We start from the raw sequence: 7,787 nt of genomic DNA, 5'->3' as shown, positions 1-7,787 counted from the left end.
CACCAATGGTGATTAAATAAGTCTTCAGTGGGACCCAGTTCTGCAGCAGGTGGGTGATTGCAGGGTTGAGTGACAGCCATCTCTTCACCACATGGCGCAGGATTTCATGGAATTCAACATCACAGAATTCACAGAACTCCTTCAGGGACCCTCTCCTTTTGGCAGAGATGGAAAAGAAACTATATATCTTGAGGACAACATTTTCCACATCCACTTAGAGCTCGTCCAGGGCTTTTTTCACCGCGTTATGGACAATATGTGCATGACAGTTGCCACGAAGGATCTCACTGTTGGCCTCTCTCAATTTTGTGAAGACTGAGTTGTGTCTGCCATAATTGACATTTTCGTTGTCAGCACTGAATGCAGAAACATGATCTAGGGATAGACCCAAGTTTTCAAGAGAGCTTTGTATGGTTTTCAGTATTCCCTCTGCAGACTCATCTGGATTTTCAACAAAATCGATTACCTTGTTGACAACCCCATTCTCTGGGGTGAAAAACTGCACGGCCAAGGGAAACATCTTCCGATATCCCTTATTCGAGGCATCGGTCTGAAGGGAGAATAGGAGTGGATTTCCATCACTTTTCAATTTTTTGACCACCTCCTCTATTGCCTTTGGAGACAAGACATATGTGACAATTGCCTCAGATTTTGTCCTCCCACAGGACAGCTTCTTTGCAATGCTGGAGTCATTCATTGTTCTGGCAGTTAGCTTCAGAGCACAGTCAGCTGAGTTGTAGCTTAAACCATGCTTTACAGTGTGGTAGATATGGGCTACTTTTGCAGCAGTTACCTGTAAATTAGAAAGAAGACTTTTTGCTGTATATATGTATAGTTTATGTGTAGTATATCAACTGCCTGTACAGTACAAATTATGCATGTAATATCTATCTATCTCTCTATCTGTCTGAACTTGTAAGAAATGTGCAATGTAGTATACTGTGTATTCTTTATCAATTTACTCTATCAATTGTACTTGTTTATTTCACAAAAAATAATATAATAATTTGTCCATACAATGCTGACATTCATTGCACTTTCCCATATTAAAGCTGCAGTTGGCAGGATTGTTTTGATCATATTCACTGAAACCGACACTATGCTCCATCGTCATCTCCAGATCATTATTAACATACCATATCTGCCTCTGGCGCTGCCTGGTGGACAACAAATTGATCTAGAGTTCCTCTAGTTTTATGGTCCCTTACACCTCGCACGTGCCCAACACCGGAGGCATGTTGTTGAAGGTCAGTCAGCCCACCATGGGCTATGGAAAAAGTGCGCCGACACACAGTGCAGTGCGCTTTATAAATATTATCGTGCACCTTTTCCACCCAGGTGTTTACCTTCTCCCATTCCTCTCTGTATTTTTGCAGTCTTTTTATTTTTTTTTCTCGGAGGAGTACCGTCCGAAAACTTTAGTGCAGCAGTGCCGGCGTCTGTGTCACTGTCACGGTCACCCATGCTGCTTTGTTGTCGTCCGCTATCTTCTTCGCAGCTAGGCAACCGCGACTAATGAGATGAGCGGGATTCCGTTGTGTCATACTCCTTTATGAATGTGCTGTCAGCTCATTGGTCACAAACAGGGGTGGAAAGTAACAAATTACATTTACTCACGTTACTGTAATTGAGTACTTTTTATGAGTAATTTGTAATTTTCTGAGTAGTTTTTGAAATGTGTAATTTTTACTTTTACTCGAGTACATTTTGACCCAAGTACTTTTACTTCGCTACATTTGAAACCCCTCACGTTACTGATGGTGAAAAATTAAATGCGGGCGGAAATTGAAACAGCTGTCCCGGAACTGAAAGTCATTTGCGTGGCCTTGCCTTGTGCGCGCCCTTTCCATTGTTAAATAATCTGGTGTGGTGGATCTAGTAGGCTACCTGCGCTTTGGAAGATGGCTGTTGCTAACCTAGACGTGGAGACTTTGGAGGAGGAAAGGTCCGAAGATGAAGAGGATACACATTCTGGAGGAAACGAAAGCCAGAAAAACCCATGGCCAAATTTAGAAAAATGATTCTTTTTCAAACGCACGAAAGGCAATAATGTCATTATGCAGTGCAAGATGTGCCAGCCAGCCAAAACGGAGCTTTCGGCTTTTAGAACATCGACTTCAAACTTACGAAAGCATGTGGTGGTAAGTTAGCGCATGTGTTTTTCTCTCTTACATCCCAAACGGTTTATTTATTGTTTTTTTGTGCTTCCCATGTAAGCACAATGTGCCTTCATGATATTATTATTTTCCACCCTGATCAAGCGAAGCAGACGAAGGAATAGCTAGCTCGCCTCACATTTTAAAAACCTGCTCAAGGCTACGTGCCCACGACAACGGTAACGACAGATAAACGCAGAACATTTCGACAGATGTGCCTATCTTGCACACGGCGACGGCGTTTTTAGGAGTTCAAAACGGAGAAAACGCAAACGCCCTCCAGAGTGGAGATCTTGAAAACGATCCAACCTCTCGTCGCCGTAGGAACAGTTCAAAACGCAGAAGTGCGTTTTTTGCACACGTTAAGTGGGTAGTTCTCCATGAACGACTCCCATATCTCACTATATTTATTTTGGACACTCTCCCAATCCATATTATCCACTGCCTTCCTGGCGTTGTAGTTCAGTGTTGTGTTCAGGAGCAACTGGACCTCATCATCTGTCCAAACAAAGTTTGAAGGCGTACTGTTGTTGCCGCCACGCTTCGCCATTTTCTTCCAACTGACGCGGAGGAAGTAGCCACAAAACAGGCATTTCTCAAATTTATTAATATATAACTCATATAACAATTCTAAAGGTATTGTTGCTACTGCCACCTATGTCCGGGGCGTGCATTCTACATAGGCAAACTGCGAGTTTTATGAGTTTTATACGTTTTCCCTGTTCCCATGGATAGACAGATATCCACCCCCAAGCGCTCGTGAGAACGCAGATAAATTGTGGAGGAAAAAAACGGACATCTGCGTTTATGCTTCAGAGCGTTGTCGTGGGCACGTAGCCTTAGTGATCACAATGAAGTCCCGCAGGTCAGAGGGTTCTGGGGAATTGGAGGGGTACCTTGCCTGTGTGTCGGAGAGCATGGACCTGCTGAACTCCTTCCCAAACATTAAGAAGCTTTCTCTGAAACTCAACACAGGCCTTCCAGCCTCAGCTGCCTGTGAGAGGCTTTTTAGTTCAGCCGGGTTGCTCTTCACAGCAAAGAGAGCAAGACTTACAGCAAAACACTTCGAAAATCAGCTGCTGCTGAAATTGAACAAGAGCTTTTCCGGTCTAAAGTTGTAGATTATGGGCAGCAGGGCTCTCAAGTCTCACGCAATGAGCGTGAGACACATGCATTTCAACAAGTTCACACGCTCACACACTGTAAACCCGGATAAGTTGATTGTACTTAAACCATTTGTGTCAAGTGATTGCCTCAAATGGTTTAAGTTATTGACAGTAGAGAAACTTAATCTGTTTAAGTATAGTCAACTTAAATGTAAAATAGTTTTTTAAAGTTACATACACTTAAATGGTTTAAGTAATCACAATAGAAAAGTACAGTGGAGTCTACTTAAAAGTACAATGGTCAAAACTTAATATTATAAGTCAAATACACTTAGAATTCTAGTTTTATTAAATCTATGACTATATAAAATTTTTAAATATTATATATGGAATAATAAATTCCAATTAAATTATTCTTTTGTCAATGACCACACAATGCAGTACATTTTATTTATTTTATTTAAACACACATCAAAGCAACAAATATGTATTAACAATGATGCTGTGTGAAATAGTTGTGGCGATGCTGGGCTTGCAGCGCTGGTGTCCTCATAGCAGAGGATTCCCACAGGAATGTCCAGAGTCTCCCTCATTAAGATTCTATAGTGCAAGAAACAAGACAAAAGGAGAATATTCAGGTTAACAGCAATTTGTCTGCAATCAGCTGTGTGGTCTTCATAAATATTATGATTTTCATAATTCACAGTGGATTTATTTTAGATAATGTTGTTTAAACAAGCTATTAGAGGCATTTTTTGTGTGTTCATGTATAGGTGTCTGTTGTGGTGTAGATCCCATGTTTTGACAATAGGTGGTATATTGGACAATGTGATATGTGATAGAGAAATAGAGAATAGAGAAAGGTTTAATTACTCTTCAAGTGTGCTGCTGACCAGGGAGAAGCACACAGTTTTTTTAGTATTAGTGGCCTAATTTGAGCCTTTTAGTTTATTCTCCATTCAAGTTTTTATTGGGATAAGTGTGTGTAGATCATTAAAGGCAATATTAGAAATACACAAATCACTAATCAAAAAACTTTACTCACCGAACTGCTCTTAAAGAACATAGACGCATCATCCCCAAGAATCACTGGCAGTCCTCTCAGGACAAGGCATCTGATGGCTGTTGGCTCAGTGCTCTGCAAAGAGATATAACACAAGAAATATATCTTATATCAGTTCATTTGTTCATATAGAGAAATACCACAAGGGGAGGTGGGAGAAGTATTAGTTTTTGTAATATGTATGAACTAACCATCAATATCATTAGAAGAAAAAACAGAAATATCAACCCACCGTTGTCTGTTGTAACAGGTCAGCTAACTGCTTGCCTATCTGACTTGTCTTCCTCTTGAAGATTTCCATCAAGCTTGGACACAAACCATCAAGAACACCAAATAACTCTTCTTTAAGATTCCTACCAACAACCTTGTTAAACTCCAAGTACACCTGAAAAATATGAAAATGAAATTTTGACATTCAGGCAAAGTTACTTATAACACAGGGTTCAAGAAATTCACAGTTGCAATTGTCCAACGCTCAAAATTTACCTAAGCCATCCTCAAATTTACACACATTCAAATGTACACATTTCAAACTAACAATGTTCCAGCAGTTTCTAAAACTAGAACAGAGAAAACAACTTACCTCATTCAGACAGAAATTATATACTCTTGACGGCAGGCAAATGTCCTTTAAAAGCGTCCAAACTTGCTTAAAACAGAAAAATGCAGGCCTGTATTGTCCAAGGAACAAGCAAAGTGCAAAGACCTGAAATTGCTCTGTATAAATTAGAAAATGGAGCAACTTTCTCTGTAGCCGTCAACGGACAAGCACAGACTTGTCTTGAGTTTTGAGCCAATCACAACAGGGCAGCATGTGGTGTGAGGTAAAACTTGATAGTTTAAGTTTGTTAAACTTACAAAAATGAGTACACCTATTGACTGTCTCATACACTCTTCATATACTCATACTGTTTAAGTAATGCAATAAAACTAACCTTTAAAAGTGGTATTCACTCAAACTGTTTGCATAGAATGAACTTTCGGGTTAACAGTGCACGCCACACATGCCATTTCTCACGCTGAGAAATGATCAGCTTCGTCGCACAGAAATTCTAATGGCCGATACTATAAACGAGGCAGGTTACTGTGCGCTCGTACAGCTCAGAACTATAGCTCTGGTACAGCTGTCTTGATTTAGCAACCCATTGGCAAATCACAAAATAGAATTTCTCAGCCAATCAGAAAACAGAATTTCTTGTTGCCGGGCGAGGTCTGAAATAGCTTTCAGCTGCAAGCACACGTGCAGAAGTTGTAGACGAGCTGGAGGTGGAAGAGAACTGTCAGGATCATCAGCAGGTCAGATCTTAATTTATTTGAATCTTTTATTAGTTACTTTAGTTTTCCTACTCTTTGTAAAAGACCAATACCTGCCGATTAAAGAGTTCGTTGGAGTAGTAGGCCTAAATATTCAGCACACACCCTTTGAAGTGAGCAACTTAATGAAAAATGAAAAATATGTAGGAGTGTAATTAGGCTTCCGTGGTTAATCTTTTTCAAAGGTGACTGGTATGAACAGATTCCCAATAAGGCTATCTACAATTGCCAAACTGGTATTAATTCTGCCGCACTGAAACGCTGATGCAGAGAGCGTTTTTTCCATGGTGGGGCTCAATAAAACCAAGACGAGGAACACGTTGGCTCTGAATGGAACTCTGTCATCCATCATGACTGTGAAAATGGCTGTGCTTTAAATGGGAGCCCCCAATATCAGTCATCAAGCATCAAAATCTGCCACAAACACTTACAACAACACATACATTTTTGTTTGTTTGTTAAGACTTTGCATACCTAAAAATATAGCAGAATTTAGTGTAAAAGAGAAGATTTGTGATCTTGGTATAAATAAAACAATTTATTTGTTCTTTAAGTAGCTTGTTTATGGCGATGGGATACTGTAAGGGACCAGCCCCCCCCCCCCCCAAAAAAACCCGAACGAAACCCCCCGCGCACGCGGTCCGGCCCCTGCCCAGCCCGAATCTCACTCCAAGCAAACTTGAAAACTTGAGAGCCCTGATGGGCAGATTTGTGGGATCCTGTGGGCACTGTATTTTGTATAGTGGGATCCTGTGAGCACTTACTTTAAAATTGTGGGGATCCTGTGAGCATTTTGTTTTATTTTGAGATGTGGGATCCTGTGGCATTTTATTGTGAATAGTGGGATCCTGTGGCATTTTAGTGTGATTTGTGGTATCCTGTGGGCACTTAATTTTGTGTGCATTTTGTTTTATTAATACTTTGATTGTAGTTTAAATTTCTTTATTCTTATCATAGTGTTGTCCGTTGGACAATAGGACTGAAAATTGTTTGCACTTTATGGTACAAGTTGTGACTGTCCTTGTGAGGAAGTATGTTCCTGAGCCCAGTTGATCTTTTGCAAGTGTGGATGTGCACTTTAATACACCTCGAAATCGATTAAAACAACTTGTACTGAATTTAATTCATGACTCATCATTTTTTGCATTAAGAAACTGAAAGTAATTAAGTAACTTTTACTCAAATTACATTTTAAATGAAGTAATTTTGTACTTTTACTCAAGTAAATTTTGAGATGGGTAATTTTACTTTTACTCTGAGTAGAATTTAGGCAAAGTAAAGATACTTTTACTTAATTACAATTTTTCAGTACTCTTTCCACCTCTGGTGGTTCTCTTCATAGTAAGGTGTTAGCTCTGTCAGAGTGTTGGAGAGTCTGTCTACCATGATTTTGAAGTCAGTGGCTTGTGCGCCTATGCCAAGATCGTCTGCATAGAGGAAGCGACGGGTGTCTGCACTTTTTGATTGGTCGTTGGTGTAGATCAGGGGTGCTCACACTTTTTCCGCATGCGAGCTACTTATAAATTGACCAACTCACAAAGATCTACCCACTACAAAAATGCAAAACATATATTTATTTTTAATATATTTATTGAGGATTCTTTATGTACAATGTATGTTGATGTACCTTGCGTAACCGCATGAGCAAATATTGCACAACACAACTTAATTAACTATGAACATTTTCTGTCAAAGTGCCTAAACAAACTAAAACCTGTTCCCTCTGAAACACGTTAGGCCCTGATAATTAATAAATAAATCATTAATAATTAATTAACTGAACAATTAAGAACGTATAGTGTAAAGAAAATGGCATTTAAAGTGTTTACTCTTCAAAGGGAACACCAAGAGTTGTAAGAAGTTCAGTTTAATATTTTCTCTTTTGAGCAGGAGGAAATGAATCCCATTAATCTGTGCTTTTAGCAATTTAAAGCTGCTCTTACAATATACAATATTTTACAATAAAATATACAATATTTTCATATGAACAATAAATTAAATGGCTATGTATAATGTGAAAGGGGTTACTATTGATCTGCAGTTCAGTTCCCTTCAGCTACATGGAACATTTTTAGCATCTTTTAGAAACTTATTGGTTGGTTAAACTGTTTTGGTCAGACAAAATGTTAAAGAAACACAAGACATATA

General features: G+C 39.3%; 1 long non-coding RNA gene across 1 annotated transcript; it reads right to left on the bottom strand.

The window, feature by feature from the left end:
- Positions 1-3,808: 3,808 nt before the first annotated feature.
- LOC142384143 (uncharacterized) lies at positions 3,809-5,021 on the bottom strand. Its single transcript, XR_012770023.1, has 4 exons — positions 4,909-5,021; positions 4,558-4,710; positions 4,308-4,400; positions 3,809-3,862 (listed from the first exon to the last, which is right to left on the bottom strand). It is a non-coding gene; the product is annotated as an uncharacterized LOC142384143 (long non-coding RNA).
- Positions 5,022-7,787: the final 2,766 nt, after the last annotated feature.

The sequence above is a fragment of the Odontesthes bonariensis genome, chromosome 1 (genome assembly GCF_027942865.1).
Source record: "Odontesthes bonariensis isolate fOdoBon6 chromosome 1, fOdoBon6.hap1, whole genome shotgun sequence".
Taxonomy (NCBI): domain Eukaryota; kingdom Metazoa; phylum Chordata; class Actinopteri; order Atheriniformes; family Atherinopsidae; genus Odontesthes; species Odontesthes bonariensis.
The sequence above is the reverse complement of the archived record's forward strand: the minus strand, read 5'-3'. Positions and strand labels throughout refer to the sequence as shown.